The sequence below is a fragment of the Stenella coeruleoalba genome (assembly GCF_951394435.1).
Source record: "Stenella coeruleoalba genome assembly, chromosome: 12".
Classification (NCBI taxonomy): domain Eukaryota; kingdom Metazoa; phylum Chordata; class Mammalia; order Artiodactyla; family Delphinidae; genus Stenella; species Stenella coeruleoalba.
In genome coordinates this window covers 62,584,837-62,611,102 of record NC_137158.1, presented here as the reverse complement: position 1 = coordinate 62,611,102, position 26,266 = coordinate 62,584,837, and the positions used below count along the sequence as shown (strand labels likewise).

The 26,266-nt window shown below is 41.3% G+C and overlaps 1 protein-coding gene across 1 annotated transcript in view; it reads left to right on the top strand.

The window, feature by feature from the left end:
* The window catches only part of AHI1 (Abelson helper integration site 1), a 247,157-nt gene extending 221,333 nt beyond the window's left edge, over positions 1 to 25,824 (top strand). The window contains exon 33 of the transcript XR_013830781.1: positions 25,742 to 25,824. The gene's annotated coding sequence lies outside the window, so the exon portion shown is untranslated. The remainder of the gene's footprint in view (positions 1 to 25,741) is intronic.
* The last annotated feature ends 442 nt before the right edge of the window (positions 25,825 to 26,266 follow it).

Here is a 26,266-nt window from a genome sequence, read left to right as displayed (position 1 = left end):
GTCTGGACTCTACACAAATTCAACCCTCCTGGGGGACTCCCCAAATGGCTAATGTCCTTGTGCACAAGAATGAAAAGTGACTCCATGTGAGGTACAGTGCGAGTTATTCTGGGGGAAACAGACACAACAGCACAGAACTGGTGAGGCGAGGCTGCCCCGTTCACCATCTTTGGAAATTTTAAAATTGGGCTGCGTCTCAGTATCTCTTCTCTCTGCTGCACAGTCTCTAAAATAACTTGTTTGATGGTGATGGAAAAAAAGCTGAGGGCAAACAGGAATTGGTTTTCTAGGTCAGGTACTTTAAGACTTACTGAACACCTAGAGAATCCAACACACAGTATCATCCCCATTCTGGAGGAGCGTCCATGGAGCGCCGTCTCTGAGGGTCTATCGATACAAAAGGAGTGTCTCAGCCTTGACATCCAAGCTGGAAAGGCTTAGGGATAATTTTTCAAAACTTCTGTCTGAAACTGTTTCATTCTTTCACTGAAGGTTAACATTGGTTCGAAGTACTATTGCCATTCATTTGTGTTGAACTTCTTTAGAACAGAGAGGGGTAGGGGTAGGAATTGTTTTCTAAACCATAAGGCTTGACTCTGGTTCATTCAGGAGAAAAAGGGGTTAAGTCCTCTGGGTAAAACATTGTCAATCACTAGTGACTGCCACCAAGATGAAAAACAAGCTGCACCTGTACATGGGCAATTTAAGAGATTCTGGTCAGCTATTTTTCTCTGGTGCTTTGTTCTGCCAGCTGCCTCTGCTTTGGATGCAGGTGGAAGCATGGACTTTGCTATCTATAAAAAAATTTAATGGTGAAGATCAACTTCCGCTTCACCTCCCCAGGGATCAAAGTTTTGGGGCTCTTTTTTTTTTTTCTTTCCCTGAAAGACTAGTAGAGCAAAGCTCAGATCAGACAATGGACATGTTGTTGAGAAGCCCATTCTCCCCAGAGAAGTAGCAGGAGATCTTTGGTGGGTTATAGTTTTTTTCTTCCCAATTTGAAGGAACTAACAGAAGCAGAGAGATGCATGCCTCCACAGGGTGAGGTTAAGCATCTGCTGGGAGGAGGGCTGGGGAATGACAGCTGGGGAAGTCTCGTTACCGCCACTACGTTTACAGTCGGCCACCATCGTGAGCCTGACAAGGAGCAGGCAAATGCGACATGGAAGTGACAGTCTCTGCGCCTGCCAGTGGGAGAGATGTGCTTCCGTGCAGCCTCATCTCTATGGAAGCGGGATGTCACAAATCTTACATGGGTTGGATTACTTTCCATTGCACAATCAATGACAAGCAAAATGTGTAGGTAGAAAAGAAGCTTAAAAATTGAATGCTCTATGGGCTTCTCTGGTGGCGCAGTGGTTGAGAGTCCGCCTGCTGATGCAGGGGACACGGGTTCATGCCCCAGTCTGGGAGGATCCCACATGATGCGGAGCGGCTGGGCCCGTGAGCCATGGCCGCTGAGCCTGCGCGTCCAGGGCCTGTGCTCCGCAACGGGAGAGGCCACAGCAGTGAGAGGCCCGCATACCGCAAAAAAAAAAAAAAAAAAATTGAATGCTCTGGACTAACCCATACAAGAAGCTTAAGTGATGTGCCTCACCAAAGACATTCTCAAGGTTCTTGTATTAATTCAACAAACACCTGTTGCTACCATGTGCCAGGTTCTAAATTAGTTATTGGACATACAGTGGTTGTTACGAGCTGAATTGTGTCTCCCCAAAATTCATATGTTGAAGTCCTAACCCCCCAGCACTGTATTTGGAGGTAGAGCCTTTAAAGAGGTAATTAGATTAAAATGAGGCCATTAGGGTGGGCATTAATACAATTTGACTGGTGTCTTCATAAGAAGAAGAAATTTGGACCCACAAGGAAACACCGAGGAAAGACCAGGTGAGGAGACAGAGAGAAGGCGGATGGCCATCTGCTTGCAAAGCAGGGAGACCTAGAAGAAACCCAACCTGCCGACACCTTGATCTTGGACTTCCAGCCTCCCAGGACTCTGGGAAAACAAATTTCTGTTGCTTGAGCCACCCACTCTGTGGTGTTTCGTTATGGCGGCTGAGCAGATGATTACAGTAGTGAATAAAGCCAGGTCCAAGTCCTCACTGAACTTACAATCAGTTGAAGAACCGACAATGTCATGCCCATTAAGCAGAGGAGAAAGTGACTAAGGGCACTTTTAGGCATTGCCTGGCGAGCCTGACTTAGTAAGAGAACCAGGACCAGGAATTCCAGCTAATCTTTGGACATACTTCATTATGACACCTATGGTCATTACCCTTTATATTTGAATTAAGGGTTAAACAGAATTATTACTGTGCTTCAACATGAGAAAGCAACAAATCCTGCACTGATCACGTGACGGGGGAGGGGAGAAATCTAACAGATACGACCTAAAAGGTTAAATGGAAAAGAAGCATGTGCCTAGATGAGCATCACATGCAGACACATCACAGATGTGTGGGCTTCAACATTACCAGTAGAAGGAAAGGAAATCTGTATATTTTTATAATCACTACGCAGGTGCTTATTTTAGATTGTTTTCTTGAACGTTGTTAGTTTGTTGTTTTTTTTTTTAACCTCACTGCCCTATACTTGTTGCCTCAAAGGAAGCATAACATTAGATAAAAATACAGAAGCTGCTATCCGGAGTTCAACAGGTTAAAACAGAGCTAAAAATAGCTCCTAGGCATGTCATATGGTTGGCTGACTATTTAATCCCCTGATATGTACGAGAAATGGAAGCGTTCTCGTCTGCATATCTGCCAACTGTCCATGAAGCTTTACTCTTCTCGGGATTTTGGGGGACATGGTCATTGGGAGACTGAGTTTACTAACCCAATGAAAAGTACAAAGTTCTCCTATGCTGACTAGAGAAAACTGTGACAGAATGTATACTTTCTGTTGTGTGGCTGATATACTCATTGTATGTTCAGATATTGTGATTCTGTCCAGACAGGCAAGGACCCTTGTGTGTGTAGAATTGGAAGTAGGTAGGGTCTCAGATAAAGGGAGAACTCACAGTTGTAAAAACACCACCACAGCCCTGAGGGTGGTGTGGAGACCTCGGGCTGGAACCCAGAGTAAGGATCTAATGGAAAAAACTTATGCAAGTGACAGAGTTAAAAATCTCTTTCTCGGTCTTAAGTAGGTCTTATTTTGCCAGATAAAATAAGATCCTCCAGTCAAATCTGAATTTCACATGAACAACAAAAATCATTTTAATTGTAAGTATGTTTCATGCAATATTTGAAACATACTAAAAAATGGTATTTCTCTGAAATTGAGATTTAACTGGGCGTATTTTACTTGCTAGATCTGGCAATGCTATCTTAATGGCAAATACTAGCTTCATTGTGGAAGGAGAGTAAGATTCAGTCATCTCTGTTTGGGGAGCTGGGCCTAGAGCTGGGTTATGTCATCTGTGAAACTGTGCCCATCTTTCGGGACTGGAACTGAGTAGCCTTTCTGCATAGTATGTGGCACCAGAGTCAGCAGGTTAGAAAGATGAGAAAACTATGCATCATATGACTCCCAGAGCATTTAATGAACCTTCAAGAATGCCCAGGCCTGTGAATTCTCAGCTGTGCCAAGGTGACAAACCTAAGGAAAGGATTTGGGACCATACTTCGGCAGGAGCATTAAAAGCAAGTCCCCTAGGGGACAGCAAGGGCTGAAATCAAGGGGACAAAATTGCAGTCAATTGGCCAGTTAACTTCCCACCTGGGAGACTCTGGGACTTGTTTTATGGAGAGAGGCAAATACTGCTCCCAAGTGTGAAGAACTCTGGAAGAGGGACTTCCCTGGTGGTCCAGTGGTTAAGAATCTGCTTTCCAATGCAGGGGACACAGGTTGCGGGTTCCATCTCTGGTCGGGGAACAAAGATCCCACATGCCACTGGGCAACTAAGCCCACGAGATCTAGAGCCCACGCACCACAATTAGAGAAGCCCGCGTGCCGCGATGATCTCGTGTGCCACAACTAAGACCCAACGCAGCCAAATAAATAAATAAATATTAGAAAAAATAAAAAGGAACAGATCTGGCAGAATGCTAAGGCTCCCTGGTTCTGCTGTAGTCACTCCCTCCCTCTTCAGCCAAGGGATTCCTTGATTCATCAGCCAATATTTATAGAGCACCTACCATGTGCCAAGCACTGTGCTAGGTCTGGGAATACAACTACCTCCAGGCATCACCCTCACCCTAGGGAGCCTCTGGTCTCAAGGGGGATCCTCATGCTGCTCTTCTTAGACTCAGCCCTGCGCCCAGGCCTTGCCATCCAGCTGGCATCTCCATTACACAGGCTCATTCAGTTACGATCTTCTCCTCTTCAGCATTGGGGAACCAAAGAGTGCATCACAGACACTTTTGTTGTGGTTTGGGTCCCTGTAATAACTCATCACATGGGCCTGGAGCTCTTTTCTTTCATTCTGGCTTGGAGACGAACACAGCAGCTCAGCTCTCCCCTCATCCTGAGGCTGTCTGGTCCCTACTTTCAAAGGGTTCCAGGTGTATTCAAGTTAAATAACTACGTCCGGGGTAACCCCCGCTTCCTGTCACTCTCCAGCACATTTCCCTGTTTCATGGTCCTCACTGCATATGTCACTATCTGGAATTGTTTCCTTTGTTCATTTGTGTATTTGTTTATCACCTCTTCCTAAATTAGAATGAATACATCATGAAAGAAGTAAACTCATCTCTCATTCACCATTGTACCTCCAAAGCTTAGAGTAGTACCTGACACTGGTGGACACTTAAATATTTATTGAAGGAATAAGAAACAATTAAGTGATCAAACAACCAAATTACCTGTTCCAGGCCACCTGTGACATGCATGGGGTGGATCTCATGCACTGGAACATGGCTACATTTGGAAGATGTTAAACTGTGTCTTCTAAGGATGATGAGCATGTGCTCTGTTTTCTCATGGGGTTATCTGGTGTATCTATCTTCCTTATCACGGTCAGGGCCACCAGCTGGTCACCCATACTGGGAACCTGGAATCAACATAGTCTCCCCCTTCTCTCTTTCCCTCCCTCTACAGTGAAACTACAACTGAGTATTGTTTCTTCTACTTCAGTAGTGGTAGAGCTAGTGAACCTGCTCTCTGCCTCCATCCCCACCTCCTCCAAGTATATTAGTCAAGGTTCTCAGAGAAACAGATCTAATAGGATCAATAGGATGTGTTGTACGTATGTGTAAGAGTCTGCTTCTCTTGCCATTCCAGAAACATTTGAAAGAACCCACCTCCCTACGCTATGTCCCTTTCTGGCTGAAATACCTAGAGAGATTGCTGTTGTGTGTGTGTATGTGTATGTATATAAATATATTTTTATATTATAAATATATGAGAGAGATTTATTTTAAGGAATTGGCTCACAAAATTGTAGAGGCAGAATTCCTTCCTCTTCGGGTGACCCCAGTCTTTTCTCTTAAAGCCTTTAATTGATTGGATGAGGCTACCTACATTACGGACGGTCATCTGCTTTAGTCAAAGATTTAAATGTTAGTCACATCTAAAAAATACCTCCACGGCAACATCAAGACTGGTTTTTGACCCAAAAAATGGGCACCGTAGCCTAGTCAAGTTGACACATAAAATGAATGGTCACAGATGACTGTCTGCCTCCATCCCAACCTACTCCGGGGTGCTTTCAGGACAGCAGAGGATGGAAAGCTAAAAATTATATTTCTATGACTCCCTTGCAGCTAGGTAAGGCAGCTCAGGCACAATATTTAAGGGGGTATTGAAAACCTTAGTAATCAAGATAAATAATCTTAATGAAGTATTTTTAAAAATTAAAATGTAATGCAATATTACTGTTGTCTTTTGCCTTTGTCCCCAGTGTGGCTTGGCATGGTACTTGGTTCTTAATGTAATTAGGTTTCATCAGTGAGATGCACTCATGTGATACCTGGAAGGCAGAAATGAGGTGGAAGTTATCTTTCTATGCTAGTCTCTGCTGGCAAGTCTAATTGTGCTCCAGCATGCCATCTCTTGCTGTAATGAGGGTTACAAAGTATGGGCTGGGGCATGTACATTTTGCTGTTGCAGATGGAACGAGCACAGCAAAGCTCTAGAGCCACTACTTGCAGTGACAGCGGCTCCTGCCACAGGTAGGGGAAACTCTTCCTGAAATCTGAAGGTGTCCTCTTGATTCCCCACTTCTCTTATTGAGGCAGGGGTACAATTCCCAAATGGGTCATTCTGCAATTGTGTTCATTCCTAGAGATTGACCTAGAGTCTGCTTCTCTTGTCCTTCCAAAAAGTTTGGAGAAAACTAAATTCCCTATATTATGTTCCTTTCTGGTTGAAATACCTAGAGAGGTCACTGCTTCTTGCACCTGAACCCCGACCAATGCCATCATCCTTCACATATTCATCCTATCCCTTCCAGTGCTACCATCCTGTTCTTAATTCAGTCCCCCTTTTTAATCTCTCCTCTGCCTTCTCTAGTATGGTTTTCAGATCACTGTCAACTCACCCTCCTTGTGCACTTATTTTTCTACATTCTTTATTCTTCACCGAGATAGAATTATCCTCTTCCCTGTGAGCTCACATCACACTTTACTGTATAGATTGACCCTGTTCCCAAAGATTTAGGTAAGGTTAGCACATCATCTGGGAAGTGTGATGTTAAAAATCCAATATTGAAAATCTAAAAAATTTCTTTAAATTCTCAAGGAGCTTACATTTATTTTCTACCTTCCATCTCTGCTGAATTCCTCACTTCTTGATTTCACACATTCTGCATATTCTCACAAGGCCTTTTTATGCACAGAAGAACTTACTGAACAGTTGAGTGTAAGCAAGTTCTTAAAAAAAAAAAAAAAATCCTGTATCTTCTCTGCCATGCTGCTCAGGTCTCCCTGATTTCATCCTTTCTTGTCCGTTCACTGCCCTGCTCTCTCTCAGAAAGAAAATTCTTCAATTTTCTAATGTACTTCATTTCTTCCACCCTCTCGTTATAGACCTTGTCTATGTTTCCACATCCAGTTGACCAATCATGGTTTTCTTCCTGTGAAATGGCATTGCTTCCCAAAGAGGACTTCTTCTACAGCTCAGTTTGGGTAGATGAGCGGGCGAAACTAAGTTACTCTAAATAATTGTATCAAGATTGTGGGAGTTCACAGGAGCAGTCTGGGAGAAGAGGTGAGAAAGGCACCAGTGAGGAGAAGGACCAGGAGAATGACTGGAAGCCTGGATACTCCATGAGGTCGTCTGGCCAATGAGAACTCCTAAGGAGGTAGGGGAAGGACATTCAAGAACAGAAATGTATGCTATTAAATTAAAGCGCTGGAGACAGAACGCATAGTGTTCAGGAACTCTGGCTGCGGGTTGCTGACTGTTCAAAATTCAGCTCTACCACTAACTAGCTCTGCAACTGGCAAGTTCCTTAACCTCTTTTATCTTCAATTTTTTGTGTAAAATAGGATAATAATTGTTTTTTTAAAAGCCTATATCCAATGACTACTGAAGGATTAAATAAGATAATATATGAAAAATGTCTGACAAAACAAGCCAGTTGTCTAGAAATGTTGCTATGATGATGATGTTAACAGCAATGCTGAACAGGTGCTTACTGCTGCCATGTAAATCATCATTGCGTCCCCAAATCTTCAATTAAAAGTCTATGAATTTGATATTAAAATATTTAAAATATTAATAACTGAATTTCCCATTCTGGTTGAAGTAATAATGAAAACAAGGGCAAGAAAATCCATAAACTGACCTAATGTAGCAGAAGCAATTGCTCTTGAACACAAGCATGCAGGCTCCTTGGGGAATAACCAGAATCTTGGAGTTTGACTTTCCTGACATTGGGGATAGAGGACTGAGTCAGTTGTACCCACATCTTGAAAGGGCAGGAAGAATCCAGCTGATATTTGGATAACTATTCTTCAAGCATTCACTATGGAGATGGCCATTGCATGGCAGGCAGGCTGCCCTTCCCCACTTCTCTGGTTGTCACTGGCAGCACTGCTGTGTTGAGAAGGATTCTGAAGTCATGCCCAAGCTCAAGTTGAGCCGGTAGGGCCTTGACTGATTAAGGACCCCTGTCATGACCCAGAAATGTTCTATGTCTGGGGTCATCAAACTATATAGCCCAAGGCCAAATCCAGCCTACCACCAGTTGTTGTATAACCCATGAGCTAAGAACGCTTTTTACATTTTGGAATGGTTGAAAAAATGTTTAAAGACAATACTATTTTATAGAGCATGAAAATGATATGAAGTTCAAATTTCACTGTCCATAAATAGTTTGAATTTGGTCAACAAAAACAGTTGTAGAAAATTATTTTTCACTCTTGTCATAAAAATTCTGATTTTTATCTTTTGGCCCAGAAAGTCTAAAATATTTACTATCTGGCCCTTTATAGAAAAAGACTGCCACCCCTATTTTACCTGATCCAGAGGAGTCAGTGTATTGCCACAAAGTGTCTTCTCTTCCTCTCACCCTCAAGGCTGTGCTTATTTTTTTTTTATTGGAGTATAGTTGATTTACAATATTATCTTAGTTACAGGTGTACAGCAAAGTGATTCAGTTTTATATATATATGTATTCTTTTCAGTTTATTTTCTATTGTAGGTTATAATAAGATATTGAATATAGTTCCCTGTGCTATACAGTAAATCCTGTTGCTTATCTATTTTATGTATAGTAATTTGTATCTGTTAATCCCATACTCCTAATTTATCCTTCCCCTCCTCCCTCTTCCTCCTCTCCCCTTTGGTAACTATAAGTTTGTTTTCTATGTCTGTAAGACTGTTTCTGTTTGTATATAGATTCATTTGTATGTGCTTATTATTATTATTATTTTTTTTTTTTTGCTTATTATTTTTAACTTGCTTTTATCATATAACTGTTGTGGGTGGGAGCCCAAGAGACCTGTGGATTTTCTTTCTTTTGGTAGAAAATTTCTTTTTAAAATTATTCCTTAATGACAAGTTTGGGATAAATCAATAATGCATGCTGATTGACTTTTTTTAAATCAAATACTAAAAATGAGTCGGTCGCTCTCATCATCCTCTGCGTTACAGGGCCACACCATTTTCATGATGAAATATTCTTGGTGTTTCTTCTACTTTCATGGTGACTGCTGGGTCTACTTTATCTAATTTTTATGCCTTTATTTTTAAAAAAAAAAGCTTTCTTAGACTCTGCACACCACCACCCACTCCTCTCTGACAAATTGCAGACACCTGAAAAGTATTTTCTTTCTTAGTGAGAAGTAGAACTTGGATACAGTACCTGCTGGATGGGTACAGTGCTTTCACTACAGCCTTGACGTTGCACATTCCCCATTCCCAGAAGCCAGGCACCTTCCTCTTCCACCTGAGCTACCCGTTGCCCTTTCTCTAGAAAAACTGTGTGAACTTTGAATTTTTTCGAAGTAATAATTTTCCTGATAATTACAGTATAATATCGCTGGAGCTTATCTTTATTTCTGATTGATCTTCAGTTGGCACCAACTCCTAAAACTTTCTCCTTCTAGGCCCCACCCCTGTGTCCCCCACTGCAGTTAATGATCTATTAACAAATGCATAAGAGCTTTAATGGAGTTGCCATTTAAAAAAGAAGCCTGTGGAGATTCTTTCAGAGGAGAGAAAAATCCTTCAGGGAGTGAAAATAATACCCTAATTGTAGGTTCTGGGGATTTTGATTTCTTCTTCAGAATTTCTTATCCCTTCTTTTCTGAAAACATATTTCCTGAAGCCTATTTACTCATTTATCAACCATTTACTTTATTTTTCTTAATTGATTTTTACAAAAGCAACATCTGCTCTTTGTGACAAGTCAAACAATGGAGTTATAAAGAAAATCACCCTTCCCCTCCTTTCTCCAACCTCTCTTGCTGGGTTAACCGAGGATTGCACCTAGGATTTCTTTCATCCACTTCACTACATTCAGATAGACAAAAACAAATGCAAAGAGTTATTTGCTGTCTACCTTTTACAAATAATAGGGGTGTTCCATACATATCACTCTGAAATTATAATCAGTATGCATAAATATAACTCATTCTTCTTAGTAGTTGTATATTATTTAATGGTAGAGCTCTTGATGTCTCTGTTGATAGACGGTCAATTCAACAAAGATTTACTTTGCACAAAATAAATGCTAGACTCTTTGATAAATGCTGGGGAGAGAAAAATTAATAATGCATCACCTTTGATGAAGTCAAGGTCCTGTGGAAGAGATTAAACAAATGATTTCATGTGAACACAAAGTTCTACAATGAGGGGTGTACAGTTATACTGAGAAGAGATAGAGAACTAGAGGGAGATTTAGATTCATCTAAGGAAGAAACTTGACAGACAAGGTGGGAAGGCACAGGCTTAGAGAACAGCATGTGCAAAGCCAAGGAAGTGTGATGGAACATGGCGCCCTCAGGAAACTGGCTAATGCACAGTGTGGAGCAGCTGGAAAAGGGCAGAATGGTAGGTTGGCACAGAAGTGAATGGACTTGTATACCAAGCTAAAGAATCTGAACACGTCCAGTGGGCTGAGAGTAAAACAAGGACATTACAAGGATTTTAGCAAGAGAACAAGGTCCTGGTTTTAAAAAGATATCTGGCAGATGAACTTGGGAGGAAAGACCAGATATAACAGGAGATGGCAAGAAGCCACTGACATAATCTAGTCAAGAGAGGATGAGGGACTGAGGCAGGGCAGTGGCCAAAGAAGGGAGGGTAGAGAATCAGATTCACTTTTTGAGTTTGACCCAGTAGGACTTGTGGGTAGACTGGAGAGTGTTGGTGCAGGAAAGCTTTTAGCTTGGGCAATCAGATGTACCCATTGAAGGAAACACAGGAGAGGTGATAACTTCTGTTTTGTACATGTTGAGTTTGAGGTGCCTGTGGAAACATCTTGGGCTCTTTGAACATTTTCCAAATATGTGGCAAAGATGGCCATTGTAAAGTATTCATTTAACTTTGTGATAGGTTTTCCCCCTTCACAGAGAAAAAGGAATGAAATGACTCAATGGGGTTGCAACCATGGACTCTAATCTCAGGAGGTGGGAGCCACACAGCCCCAGGGACTCTACTGCATGCTCAGTGCCCCTGAGTAAATTCACAAAGTGCCTCTTCTAGGTGACAACCTGCAAAAACATGATCTCTGTGTAGATTAATAAGTAAATGACATCCTTCCACTGGGCGGAAGCATGCATGGCAGAGGGTGTTGCTAGGAGAGTGGACTGTGGGTAAGATTCCATCGAGCCACCCCCACCAGTCAAGCACTTGTGTGCAGGTCCCCATCTGCACAACCATAGGCAGAAGCCCACGGTCATCAGTGACCTCTTAATTGCCTAATCCAACTGATACTTATCAATCCACCTCTTACTTTATTCAGTAAACACACAATACTCCACTCTGTGACACCAAGAACACCATAATGAGCAAGACTTGCCCTCAAGTTGCTCTCAGATCAGTAGGCAAGTCTGAAGTGACAGCCCCCAAACCTCACTATCACATGATGAATGATTTCAAACTGATAGGTGCAAAGTATAGCAGTGTGAGAAAAAGAAAAGCTACATTGGGCAGACTTACAGAAAGCTTCAGGGAGCAAAAGGCAGAGAGAGTCTTCTGGCGTTAGCAGGAATCCCCAAGACGGACAGGGTTCCCAGAAGGATCTTCCACAGAAGGGAAGGCCGTAGTTCCCAGACACGGTCAGGAGAATCATCTGGAGAGAGTTTTAAGGTATCAGCAAAGGAGATATTTGCAATGAAAAAAATCTGACAGTGTATGGAATATTACAGAATTTATCTGTGGAGAACACTGCTCTTTCTTTTTTGGGTGGACACACATTAATATTGTTTTTTAAATACAAGGCCCAGGAGCTTGGCTGGAGGGGGAGACTGATGCAAAAAGGACTAACCTCCTCTGTGAACCAAAGGTGGGCCTCTCAGAGGCTGAGGAAGATGCCTCCAATTCAGACATCTTCTGGGTTGTTCCCAGAGGAAGACCCAGAATAAGAGATGATTTTGGAGGGTTGGAGAGGAGAGGCAGTGACTTATTAGCTTGGGCTGCTGTTAAAGAGTACTGTAGACTGGGTGGCTTAAACAACAAACATTTAGTTCTCACAGCTCTGGAATCTGAGAAGTCTAAAATGAAGGTGCCAGTGGATTCAGTTCCTGGTGAGGGCCGTCTTCCTGGTTTGTAGACAGCCACCTCCTTGCTATGTTCTCACATGGGAGAGACAGAGAGAAACTCTGGTCTCTCCTCTTTTTATAAGGGCACTAATCCCATCGTGGGGCTCCATTCTCATGACCTCATCTAAACCTAATCATCTCCCAAGGGTCCCACCTCCAAATAGACATGCATCACATTTGGAGGTTAGGGCTTCAACATGTGAATTTGGGGGGAATACAAGCATTCATTTGATAGCAGGTAGGAACCTGATCCTGGGGGAGGGGAGGAGAGAGAAGATGGGAAGAGGGCACTCTGGGGCAGGGAGCAGATAAGGTCAGGGCATAAAGACAGCAATAACCATCCTGTTACTCCTCTAATGGTGGGAAGGGTTAAGTCCTTCTAGGAGAAGTGGTGTCATATTGAATATTACCTTGTTTCCTATTCTGCCTTTAGTCTTTCCTGTGTCATTAGGTAAGCTTTATTATCCACTAATTAGTGTCAGCCTGGTGGTGGTGATACCCTGGGGAAAGTAGGGAGGTGGGGATCATTTGAAACAAAGACAGGACAAGGAGGGGCTTCCCTGGTGGCGCAGTGGTTGAGAGTCTACCTGCCGATGCAGGGCACATGGGTTTGTGCCCCGGTCCGGGAAGATCCCACATGCCGTGGAGTGGCTGGGCCCGTGAGCCATGGCCGCTGAGCCTGCGCATCCGGAGCCTGTGCTCCGCAATGGGAGAGGCCACAACAGTGAGAGGCCCGTGTACCGCGAAAAAAAAAAAAAAGTAAAAGAAACAGATCCAACATGTAGTCAGATTTGGCTCTTCCCTGTTACAAGACCACCAAACTGATCAAGGAAAAAGTAAAGGGCAGGAGCTGGGGTAGTAGGAAAAAGAAAAAACAAGGAAAATCTCAGAATCTCTTTCCCTTTAACCCAGGGATCCTCAGAGGCATTTAGAAGGAAAATGAAATTCCCATGGAAATATATATCATGGGAGATTGAGTTCTTTCTGGTGGTTAGAATTAGTTCTTTGATTCCGAAAGGCTGAAGGAAAAGTAAAATATAAATACAGATTTCCTTTCTGTGTCTGTCTGTCCCCGAGAATTCTGTTTCTGAAGGTTTGGGGTGGGGTTGTGCCCAGATGGCTCTGATGGAGCACCGGGTTTGGGGACCACTGCCATAGACTATGGGGACCAGGACCGTTGCAAGGAAGTGAGGTTTTTGTTGTAGAAAGCTCAGTCTGGTGACAGGGTGGTGGTGGAGTGATGGGGCAGAGACCGGGTGGAAGGCCGGGTCATGAGACCTGGTGATGGCCCTCCTGAGGCTCCCTGTATGTGCTCCCACCATCCGTCCTGCCGGTTTGCATTCTCATCGTCTCCCTGGGAGTGAGCGTTCTCCCTGGCAGCAAGGTGTCTTCACTTGAATTCCCACTTTCGTCGAACGAAGATAAAGAGCGGCGTGTTTGTCTTTCATCAGGACGCCATCTCTGAAAGACAGGGACAGAGTCAAGGCCACACGGACCTACTCCTGGCTTTGGGATCCTGCTAGCTTCTAGTTTCTGTATCTTATCAGAAAGTCAGGAAATTGCTAAAGCAAATACCTGCTTTTTGCATTAGGCTGGGCACAGCTTGAGTTTCAAAAGAGGAACCTGGCTCCTTCCTTAATTAAAGGGTTTCTATATTTCCCTACTTTTTAGTAAAATGCTGAAAAGAATCACGGATGCTGCTGTTCTTACAAAATGATATTTCAAATGTGTCCTTAATTAAAGCCGAGTCTTAAGGCAAACCTTTGTGGGGTTCCTTTTCCCCTTAGAAGTGCATCCCGTGCTCTAAATGTGAGGGACAGAACAATTACGGGGCATAATAAAAGGAATTATGTCTAAATGTACCCAGCCTCCACCCCCTGCACCTCCCTTTTTAATGTACATGTGGGCAATACCAGGAAACAAGCCGGGCACAGTATTTGCTGTCTTCATATCTCCACTCCTCTATTTGGAGTCTTGGGTAAACATGCCCCCAGCCACGGAGCTCAGCCGTGTGTGAGCCCCGCAGCCTTCCACCGTCAGGCACCTCCCCTGTAAATTCTGATTAACATCTCTCAAATCCATGGCAATCTTTCGGAGTCAAAGAACAAAAGAGACTGTACCGGAACTTAAAACAGTACCTGCCTTACACAGGAAAAGCCTTCAATACATCGTTCTTTTACAAACATCAGGAGAAAACTTCTACTAGAAGAGTCATCTCACTCTGTTCATGGGTACTTTAACACATAGGTCTCAAACATATACATACATATATATATATATATATGTATATGGAAGCTGTAGATAGTATAGGCATAAATGTGATATTATTAATGCTATGTAATCCTTCTGCTATAGGATGGAGTAATACATGTATCACATATAAATACATGCCTCATAATATGGACTGTTACACGTCATGCTAAGATCTGTACTATTAATAACTGTGTATCATTCCAAATGCTAATTGTCATTTTTCAGAGTCCAAGCATTTGTTTTGGAAGAACAAGGCCACAGCTCACATTGTTCTAACCGTGTGGCCAGCTGCTGGCTTTACCACAATGAGACCCATTGTTGGGTAAATGGAGTCCCTCAGGTGAATGTAATTATGCAAATCCCTCCCTAACTACCAGCACTCCCTTGGCCCACCCCCCCCACCCCCCGCGGCCTCCCACCAGTGGGAACACTGTCACATTTCATTATGGGAGGCTTCCCTTATTTGCTGGGAGTGTCCCCCTCCTCATTCTCAGGCCTGATGGCCAGAACTGGCTATGCAGGCTCTACCCCCATAGGCCTGCTGGTCCCACTAAGGAACTCCTAGAAGACCAAATCCTTTTCACCAGCCGATAAATTTCTTCACAATGTGTCAGACATTGGCAAACATATCCTTTAATTCCCTAGCGTGTCTACCTCCTGATTCAAGGCAGGCCTGCACACAGATAATTCTAAGGTCAGAGGCCAGAGAGGTGGAATGAGGCTCCTTTGCGAAAGATGCTGGAAGTTATGTAGCCCCGTGGTTAAGTGTCACACACACACACACACACACACACACACACACACACACACACACTACTCTTCTTAATTCACTCTAGAACAACCCTCTGTGGTGATTGAATATTAGCATCCCCCAATCCACAGACAGGAGAAAACTAAGCTACATTTGCTTATTTATTGACACAACCATAAACATACCTAGAAACAGAGAACCTGGACAAATAGATCTCTTGAAAATCCCCATCTTTTAAAATTTACATGAGTCGCAGGGCTCATATTTTCCACATTTTTGGTGATTTCCCACAGTCACCAAAATAGAACTCTGCCTACAGTGGGTCCTGCATAAATGTGAGGGAACACAAATTAACCCCTTTTTACTTTCTAGAACTAGCGCAATGAAATAAGAATATTTGTTTAATAAATTACTTCTCAACATTCTGTAAGTCTTTGCCCTACTCTCTGCTAAGTTTTAACTATTGAGAGAATTTGAATGTAAAGTCAGATGTAATGACAGTGAACCAAAGAATACTTTTCTGGAGAAAATAAAATATCCAAAGGAGTTTAAAAACACAGAACTGCTAATTACAAAATTTATTTATGTTAAATCTAACTTAGCTTTGATAGCAAGATGATCATCAAAGAATGAGATATTCTAAATGCCAGAGGCTCTGTAAAATTTGTAAATTATCAGTGAGGATATGAGACTAAGCTTTGGTTAGCAAAATGAGAGGGGAGGGGCTTCCCTGGTGGTGCAGTGGTTGAGAGTCTGCCTGCTGATGCAGGGGACACGGGTTTGTGCCCCGGTCCAGGAAGATCCCACATGCTGTGGAGCGGCTGGGCCTGTGAGCCATGGCCGCTGAGCCTGCGCATCCAGAGCCTGTGCTCCACAACGGGAGAGGCCACAACAGTGAGAGGCCCGCGTACCGCAAAAAAAAAAAAAAAAAAAAAATGAGAGGGGAGGAAAGAGGTCAGACTTACTGGCAAAGAACTCTCATAATTCAGAGCCAAGACCAGACATGAGGGAGATTATCAGGGAGGGTGCTCCCTTATTCCTTTATTCACACAAAAGCTGTATGACTATTGTGGGATGGAATTGGAAGAAATAGAATATATGTGGGAGTAAATGAATAGGTTTCTGTGTTTTTTTTAAGCTTTTCCTGGATCCTACAGCTCTAGTTTTAAAAAAGAAAAAGAGATCTGGGCTCTGGTAATAAAAGATATTTTTGCATCATCTTTATGTTAATTCAAGGGCTCTTAGGTTTAGGTAGATGAAATAAAAATAAATTCATGTATTGGAACCTACTGCAAAAGAGTCAAGATTTCTATAATGGTATCTATCGCATGTAGGAAATAAGCAGATTTTCCCACTGAACTGTTTAATCACAACCAGCTTATAGTTTAAATTTTTCATTATTTTTATCTGTCATTTGTTTAGTCCTTTGCATTGGCCATAAACTGTGCCAGGTACTTTATTCATCGGAACCGCTTTACTCCTCAAAGCCATCACATGAAGAGTTATTATCTCCGTTTTACAGAAGAGGAAACTGAGGCCCAGCTACATCAAGGAAAACACATAAACAAGAAAAGAAATAAATCCATCATGAAACAGGCCCTAACATTTCAAGATCCAGGGGATTCCTGCCTTTTGTGGCCTCTTCTCTGCCGTTCCCTCAGGGAGAGCTTGGTGGAAGTGACTCCGGGCACGGGAGTTTGGAGCCAGGAAAGCCCATGTGTCAACTCTCAGGGTCCCGAATGAAGATGAGATGGGCCAGCCCTTGCTGAAGAGGCCACCAGTAAAACCTGCCAAGATGTCACAGGGACATCCTGCGGTCAGTCCTAGGGAACTGAACTTCTTTTTTCTAAAATTGCAACGATATTTATTAAGATTTCTTAAAACTGCTTTTAATTCTCTTTAGTGTCATGATTCCATTTGGAAATTTTTCTTGTTTCCTAGATGTACCTGGTATGTTGTGATATGTTTACAAATGGGATAAGGAAAAAAACTAAAATAATGGGAAAAAAGCACCTGTATAAAAAAAATGGCCTCGGTGAGGCAGGTAAGGAATTGCATCCAATATTCCTTATATGAAACACAATTTTGCATCTTTTTGACCGGTTGTGTACATGGATTTTAATTGATCCTGGCCGCAGCACTGTATTGACAGTCAGGTGTCTTGCCCTAAGTTTATTATCCATATCAGTTTCGTTAAGGGAGTGAATAACCAAGAGCCACGTCATATCAGCTCTGTAATATAGAAGAGCAAATGATCTGTCAGTCTTGGGTAAGAACTGCACTGAAAGTATTTTTGAGGCCATAGGTAGTTATTTTTATGAAATTCTTACTGCAGTAACACCTTGCTAGCTAACAGCCACTGCTTTCTCCAGGCCTTCTTTCTAGAATCGCCACCTCAGGGCTCAGTGGCATTCTGGGAGACCAGGGCTGGAGCTATGCTGTCTTCAGAAAGCTCAGTTGTACCTGGTCTTTCAAGATATTCGAAAACCAAGAATGTGAGCACTTCAAAAAAAAACCCCACATCTCAACTTCAAAGATTTTAATAACCCGTCAGAAAGACAGTTTTGCCACTACAGGAGGAGGAGGCAGGAACTAGAAACCTCTTTCTTGTGTTGTAGTTTTGGACTTTGGTATTAAACGGAGATGGGCACTTGTAGTTTTCACAGTGGAGAAGGCAAAAGCAGGTGGGTTGTGACTCTGACATCTCTTCCACCTAAAGTTGTCAGCTTGGAAACACTGCTGCCTATTGATCCCAAGCCAGAGCAGTCGTTTCGGGGTTGTTCGAGGGGTTTTTGGGGGCTGCCAGGTTGACAACAATGGAAAGTGTAGAAATGTCAACCAAACAAAAGAAAAATCCCACCATGTTATTATTAATCTTTAAAAAGGAAAGCCTGTTCCCTGATACCAGTTGGAAAAACCTACAGCAGGGCAGTCAATCCCTTTGCTCCCTCCCCTCTGACCAAACTGGGGAACTAAAGCAATCAGACAAGTGTAAAATGGTTGAGAGGTGGGACAAAGCGTATCCAAAAGGTCAGATTTTCCCATATTCTTAGAAAAAAGTATCTTTGTAACTAGGGTAAAGTGCACAGTTATCAGATAAAGGCCAGTGAAGCAGCATGTACAATGGAATGACTAATAAATAAATTATTTATTATAAACTATTATTTATAAAAATAAACTATTATAATAAATAAACTATTTTTAAATAAACTATTATTTATAAAAATAAATAGTTTATTATTTGATGGTGATGATTCATACAACAAAGTGCCAATAAGTGACTCAATACTCAATCCCTATTTGGAAGATTTTTTGAAGCTTGCATGGAAATGAGAACAATCATTAACCTGAATAATTTTCTCATGTATATATAGAAAGTCGACGCATCTCCTGGCTTAAAAAATAAGTAAATAAATCAATCTATTTTAAAAAAAATTTTTTTCCTATTTTTTTCTTTGTTATCCCTATTCCAGAAATTTCTAGGGTCCATTAAAAGCTGTTCTTTGAACAATGAAGAGTTGGTAACTGCATCAGCTTTCTCTTCAGCATTACCTATGCTTTATTACTTTTATTAAGGAAATATAAAATAACAGTAAAGAAAATTTGGAAGATAGAGCAAATCTCAACTACTTTCACTTTTTAAAATTCGCTTCTAATGCTAATGATACACATGCTCAGGTTTTGCATGATAGCTAGTTTAGTATCTGCCAAAGAATATACCCTGCTTTCTTCTACTGAACATTGCATAGTAAGCATTTTACTTGCTTTTTGTAGGTTACATAGTACGTCATAAACTGCCTTGTTCCACAATTTAATTAATGCCCTAGTGTTTTCTTCCTTTATTTCTTCCTTCTTTTCTTCCTTCCAACTTCTTAACTTCCTACCCTCTTTTCTTCTTTCCTTTCTGCCCGTCACAAGTCCCACTGTTTCTTATTTATTTTGTCTTTTTTATGCCAAGTTTCTGGAAATACGATTACTGTGTCAAGGCAAATGATGATTTTTATGGTTCTTTATATATGGTGCTAACTTGTTTTCCAAAATATTTGTAGCAATTCCCACTGCCAGCAGTGGTAGATGAGTGTACCAAATTCCATAAGCCTCCTCTGACAGTATGTTTAAGTTGTTCAAAAATCCTAATTGTTATTTTTATGTATCTTTTAAGTTTTTAACAAGGTTCATAATTTTAAGTCTTTTTGTTTGCTAATTATGCTTCCTCTTGTTCAAATCATTCATTTATCTACTGGGATTTTTTTTTTTTCTTACCAATTTGTATAAAGTCTTTCAATCGTAAAGAATGTGCTGTCTTTATCATATGTGCTCTATCCATCTTTTCACAGCCTTTTGTATGTCTGTTTACTTTGGTTGAGGAAGATGTTTTTATGGAGATGTAAAGATTTGCAAAGTCTCTTTAGCTAAATCTATAGACTTCTAGTTTTTAGATTCTGTCTTTTACTTCTAAGGTAATCAAAAGCAATCCAGCATTTAGATATTTGATAAATATTAAACTTTTTCTATACGTTAAAATATTTAGGTTTTTACTGTGTTACACAGTGTACAGTTCAGATATACATGGATTTTCTGCTCCAGTCATTAATCACTAACCACTATCCCTTTTCTTCCTGGTCATTTTATGAGGCTTGCCTTATGATATATTAAATTCTTATCACTGTGAAGTTATCCCAGCCCAGCTCTACACATGTATTTATTGTGGCTAATATAAGGCAGTACTGGCTCCCCTTCTTAGTCTTTTTCTTTTGTAGAATATTCTTTGATATTTTTACCTATTCCTTCTTTGAAAGAAAATTTAAAATCATATTATCGAATTTAAAAACATCTTGTTGGGATTTCTTTACACCTGAGAAATTCTTTCTTGTAATCCTTGAGATAAGGCGGCATGTCATGACTGGGGTATTTTAGCAACAGAAGACCTGAACCAAACTGGGTTAGGTGAATTTTTACTCAGAACAACCTGAAGAAGACATGAACTAAGAGACCAATATAAAGTATACCTAAGGAGAGGCTTCCAGATCCATATTTGAGGGAAATGTAAAGAATCAGGGCCACAGGGAGTGAGTTAGCCTTGAAAAGTAGAAAGGGCACTGGGAAATCTAGAACCCAGGAGAGAAGAATAAATCAGAAAACGGACTTAACATAACCATGGGGACCTAACCAAACTCTTGGTTTTTTCTTGGTACTTTTCTAGAATTCCACTGAATTTCCCTTTGTGTTAGCAGTGTCATCCTGAGCCTGGCCATGCATTTTATAAACTAGAAAGAAGCTCTTATAATCTTGTGAAAACTGTCTCAATAAAATCCAAGCATCTGTTAGATTTCCATACTATTTGATGTGTTCTGCAGGAATCTTACATAAATTCTCAATGAATCCTTTGCAGTTTCCTTATTACAGATTTTTGAGTAAGCCGAGCGAACATTTACTTTGTGATGTTCTGCAATATTTTGTTTTGAAATGTGTACTCTTTTGAAATCAACTGTAAGTCATAATATTTGTCTTTATTTTCCAACTTCAAAATTGCCTTTTTTAAAATCAGAAAGACATGTGATACCCTCTTAGCTATAAACATTGTTTTCTAGGAAATAAAATACTTTCAGCAACAAATTTCACGTATGTTCTATTTCCTGAAATGTAGATCAAGATAACGAAAATAATATGCCAGATCAGTTCTCCAGAAATCAGTCTTTACTCACACATTGTTATGAGTGCAAATACATTTTATTTATGAATGCTTTTTGACCTTTTCCAGAGCTTTTTCTTTCCATTAGAAACTCTTCATTTTAAATGACATCTCCATAAGTAAATATTATTTAAAGGAACAAGTATTATAAAGAACAGAATGTTGCATCCTTTATAATTCTGTATCCTTGTGTTAGACCTCAATACCGAAATTCTTCGAAGCTTCCAAGTTATCTGCAGAATTCTGGTGGAAAGTGCTTCACTCTTCTTAATCTTTGGGGAGTAGCTATGGCAAAAGATTATATTTTATCTATCATATTTCTTTTGGGGGAACTTCTCCTTTCCCCATCTCTAATCATGAGATCTATATAGCAGCAGCCATCATTTATGTAACTTCATATACTTGGCCACTGTGACTGTGCAAGAGGGAAGTCCCTGAATCAAATGAAGTTACATCAAATTCCAAGGCACTGACCGTAGCACTTGATCCTGAGAAAGCCACATGTAACAGACACTCTTGGTGTTTTGCACCGATCCCTCTGGTACCTATTTTTATGTACCTGTGTCCTGGCTTTGATGTACTTTGTATCTAAGGGCTTGCATCTGTGACTCTCTTCTGAGGCCTGTCTTGGGCTACTGGAGATGCTTTGCTTTCACACATTTGCAAGCAAGTGCAGAGAGTCAGAAGCATCTGGAATGGGGTGACCTTTAGCCAATGACCAGCTGGTCAGTTGAAAAGTGCCACAAACTTGCCCTGTATCTGGACAAACTTTGAGCGCCGTTTGCATTCCAGAGCTCCCAGTAGGATCAGGCTGAAGCTGGAATTTTGCTTGAAATCACTCCCTTGTTTGGTTTCTTTCCCCTTGCCTGTCCCTGCTCCCTCGTTCCTTTTCTCCTGAGAGCACTTTCACTGTAAATGACTTGAACACATAGCCCCTTCACAGGCTCTGCTCCTAGCAAACCTGACCCAAGCCAGCATTGACTCCTGCACGGTCCATGAGTTTCTCTCCCTGAGATTTTCACTCCTGGAGTTGGGAGGTAGAAAGCTTGTCAGGATGAGTCTGAAGCTGACCCACAGAAAGCTGGGGAGACAACCCTGAAATGCTACAGTCCCCACCTCCAGCTGTCCTTGAGGCATCTCAGGACACCCCCAAGGTGTGGTTGAGATAGAAGCTGTGGTTCAGGTAGTTAATTCCATCCCTGTCAACAGACGTTGGGGAACTTTTTGAGACCTGGGAAACTTTATTTCCCTCTGACTGTGTTATCTTCTGCTTTATGAAAAGCCATCTTGGGAGTGGGGGGAGGGTGAATGGGATGAAGGTAGCCAAAAGGTACAAACTTCCAGTTATAAGATAAATAAGTACTAGGGATGTAACATACAACATGCTAAATATAACATGCCATATGTTATAGTTGAAAATTATTAAGAGAGTAAATCCTGAGAGTTCTTATCATAAGGAAAAAATATTTTTTTCTTTTTCTTTTCTTTTGTATCTATATGAGACAATGGATATTCACTAAACTTATTGTGGTAACCATTTCATGATGTATGGAATTCAAATCACTATACTGTACACCTTAAACCTAGTGCTGTATTTCAATTATATCTCAATAAAACTGAAAGGATACAAAAGAAAAGCTGTCTTTATAAAATGTAACTTTATATTTAGCTATCCCTTGATTTTACAAAAGAAAGAAAGACAAAAGGAAAAAATAAGAAAGAGGAAAAGAAAGTAAGCCAGACCCTACACTTGATAATGGTATCTGTCAGCATCTTTCTGTTGAACGCATCATCTTCTCATTTTGACAAGCACATGGCAAACGTTAACGCTGCCCTCACTTCTGTGCCTTAACTGAAACTTGGTTTTGCCTAATGACAGTTTTCCTTATGACCAGTTCTCAAGAATAGACTACTCATATTCCCTCTCCTCTTTAAACTTCACACCTTTAAACTGCAGTCATATGTTGCCGCATAACAAATTACCACAGGCTTAGCAACTTGAAGCAACACCTAATTATTAGCTCACAGTTATGTGGTGAGCAATTTCGGAAGGTCTGGCTGGGTTCTCTGCTTAGGGCCTCACAGGCTGAAGGTGCTGGCTGAACTCAGCTCTTATCTGGAGGTTCTGGGGAAGAGCCTGCTTCCAAGCACGTCCAGGCTGTTGGCAGAATTCTCTTCTCTGTGGTCCTCATTTCCTTGCTGGCTGTCAGGTGGAGGCAACTCTCAGCTTCTAGAGACTTCTCTCTGGTCCTGGCCCAAGGCCCCCTCTATCTTCAAAGCCAACGATGGGCGTGAATCCCCATGATGCTTTCTGACTTCCTCTTTTGCTACTTTCTGGAGAAAATTATCTGCTTTTATAGGGCTTACCTGTCTGGCTCAGGCCCACCAATGGAATCTCTGACTTGGGGCTGTAATTACATCTGCAATCCTTTCAGAGCAGCACCTAGATGAGTGTTTGACTGAATAACTAGGGCACAGGAATCTTGTGGGAGGGGTCATGTTTAGAATTTTGTCTACCATGGCTACCAACTTAGAAGCATTTTAGTACCCCTTGAGGGTCTTGGATTAATGTGGAAGCCTCCCCATTCCATAGCTGGGGTGAGTATTTTCTCCTAGGGTAACTTCAGCTTTTGGAATTATTTGCTGCTTACTGTTTGGATGTTGTCTGCTACTTCTTCATCATCTTATTTTTGTCTTCGTTGAGTTGGGTGGAGGGTTTAGAGATTCCTTTTACTTTCTTGTGAGGCTAAAAAATATTCTTTAGAAAGTATGTTTGTGGAAATTTGTATAGGATCTCGTTATGTTGTAATAGGAAGGCATTTTGGAGTATATAATCCCCTACAATGATGCATTCAATGCCCACCGATTCTTTAATTAAATGAGAGAGAGAGAGAGAGAGAGAGAGAGAGTGTGTGTGTGTGTGTGTGTGTGTGTGTGTGTGTGTGTGTGTGTGTCCTTACGAATGATACAGCATGGCTACTGAGCAATCAGAATGGACACCAGCCATGAATGCCCAGTACAACTAAAGAGCGGCCCTGCTAGCTCCAATATCAAAGAGGCACTTTATAAAGTGCTACGAGAGACACAAAGATGAACACAAAAAAGAAGATATGACAAACAAATCTTGGGAGGAAGAAGAGCTATGTGTATAAAAGATAATGGAGAAAGTTTAAGCATTAAAAGAGAGATAAAACGCTTTGTGTAAGAGGGGAGAAAGATTATTTCCAGCTAAGAAATCCAGAATATTCTATGGGAATACAGCCCCTGAGGTGAGACCGGTGGAAAACAGGCATCCCAGGCCTTTCAGTCTCATCTAGAGAAAAACCATTTTTCAAGATCCTGCTGGAGTGCCCTCTGTACCATGCATGTTAATGTGCTGGTAAACTACTAAAGATACTTTTGTGTCTAATGCAGGTATAACTCTGTTTTCTGCGTGAGGTCTAATTTTGATATTTAAAGATAAACCATAACATCAAGACATCAGTTTCTTGACATCAAGAGACTCAGAGACTAGCCATCAGGTTATCAATTGCTTTTTATTCTCTGTCCAAAGTAATATTATAAAAGATTCAGATATTATCGCCTTGGTGTTTTAAATTGAAGTACAGTTGACTTACAGTATTATCTTAGTTTTAGGTGTACAACAGAGTAATTTGATATTTTTATAGATTATACTCCATATAATGTTATGATAAAATAGTGGCTATATTCTCTGTGGTATACATTACATCCTTGTATCTTATTTATTTTATACATAGTAGTTTGTATCTCTTAATCCCCTTCACCTATCCTACCCCTCCCCCTAGTCCTCTACCCCCTGGTAACTGCTAGTTTATTCTCTGTATTTTTGTGTCTGTTTCTGTTTTGTTATATTTGTTCATTTGTTTTATTTTTTTAGATTCTACATAGAAGTGAGAAAGATTCAGTATTTGTTTCTCTCTGTCTGACTTATTTTACTAAGCGTAATACCCTCCAGGTCCATCCACGTTGTCGCAAATGGCAAAATTTCATTCTTTCTTATGGTTGAGTAAAACGCCATTGTATATGTACACCACATCTTCTCTATCCATTCATCTGTTCATGGACAGTTTTGCTGCTTCCATATCTTGGCTGTTTCAAGTAATGTTGTTGTGAATATTGGGGTTCATGTATCTTCAAATCAGTGTTTTCATTTTCTTGGGATTTATGCCCAAGAGTGGAATTGTTGGATCATATGGTAGTTCTATTTTTAATTTTTTGAGGAACTTCCATACTGTTTTTTATAGTGACTTCACCAATTTACATTCCCACTAATAGTGCATGAGGGTTCTCTTTTCTCCACATTTTTGACAACACTTGTTTTCTTGTCTTTTTGACAATAGCCATTCTGGCAGGTGTAATCACATTGGTTTTTCATAGCTCAGGCCTCTCACCTTTTTTTTTTTTTTTGCGATACGTGGGCCTCTCACTGTTGTGGCCTCTCCTGTTGCGGAGCACAGGCTCCGGACGCGCAGGCTCAGCGGCCATGGCTCACGGGCGCAGCCGCTCCGCGGCATGTGGGATCTTCCCGGACCGGGGCACGAACCCGTGTCCCCTGCATCGGCAGGCGGACTCTCAACCACTGTGCCACCAGGGAAGCCTGGCCTCTCACCTTTTGACGGTCAGTCCTGAAACAGAGGATTTGGTCCACGACTGCACGATTGCTTTAAAGAGGATGTGCTGACACTTTCAGCAGCATCTTTCCCGGTAACAGTGATGAATGTGGTGATTGCTTTGATAGACTGCAAACATGGCTACAATTATTTGGCTCCCTTTGCAATGTGACTTCATAGCTCTTCCCATCAAGAGGTGGGGGGAGCCTATTTCTGCTCTCCTTGACTCTCAACTGACCTTGTGACTTGCTTTGACCAACAGAATGCAAAAGATGTGACATCATGCCTGGTCTGCAGAGACTGTGCCTGCCGGCCTGCTCTTTTGGAACTCTCTGGAGCCACCAGGTAAACAAACCCAGCACCCCATACAGCCAAATCCAGAAGCAGAGCTGGATTTCAGGTACTTGAGGAAACACAGCTGAGATAAGCAGAAGTGTAGGTTCCCAAGAAAAAGTTAATGGCTGTTATTTTAAGACACTAAGTTTGGGGTTGCTTTGTTATACTATCACAGTTCCATTTCTTTTCTGAGGGAGGTTAAAAGGGCAAGTCCCACCCTATTCCTTAGTAGCAACATTAAATAGGGACCTGGGACAAAGATTTCTCACAGGAACTTTGCAAGTGTATTTCATTTGTTTCAATAATGGGCAAAATTTCTTTCTGTGATAGGTACACATAGATTTTGTGTAATTACTTAAGAACTACAGTTAAAAGTCACAATATTTTATTTCCATCTATTTTTTTCTCTCTGAGTGAAAAAAAAACCATTAAATGTGTTATGAGTTCCAGG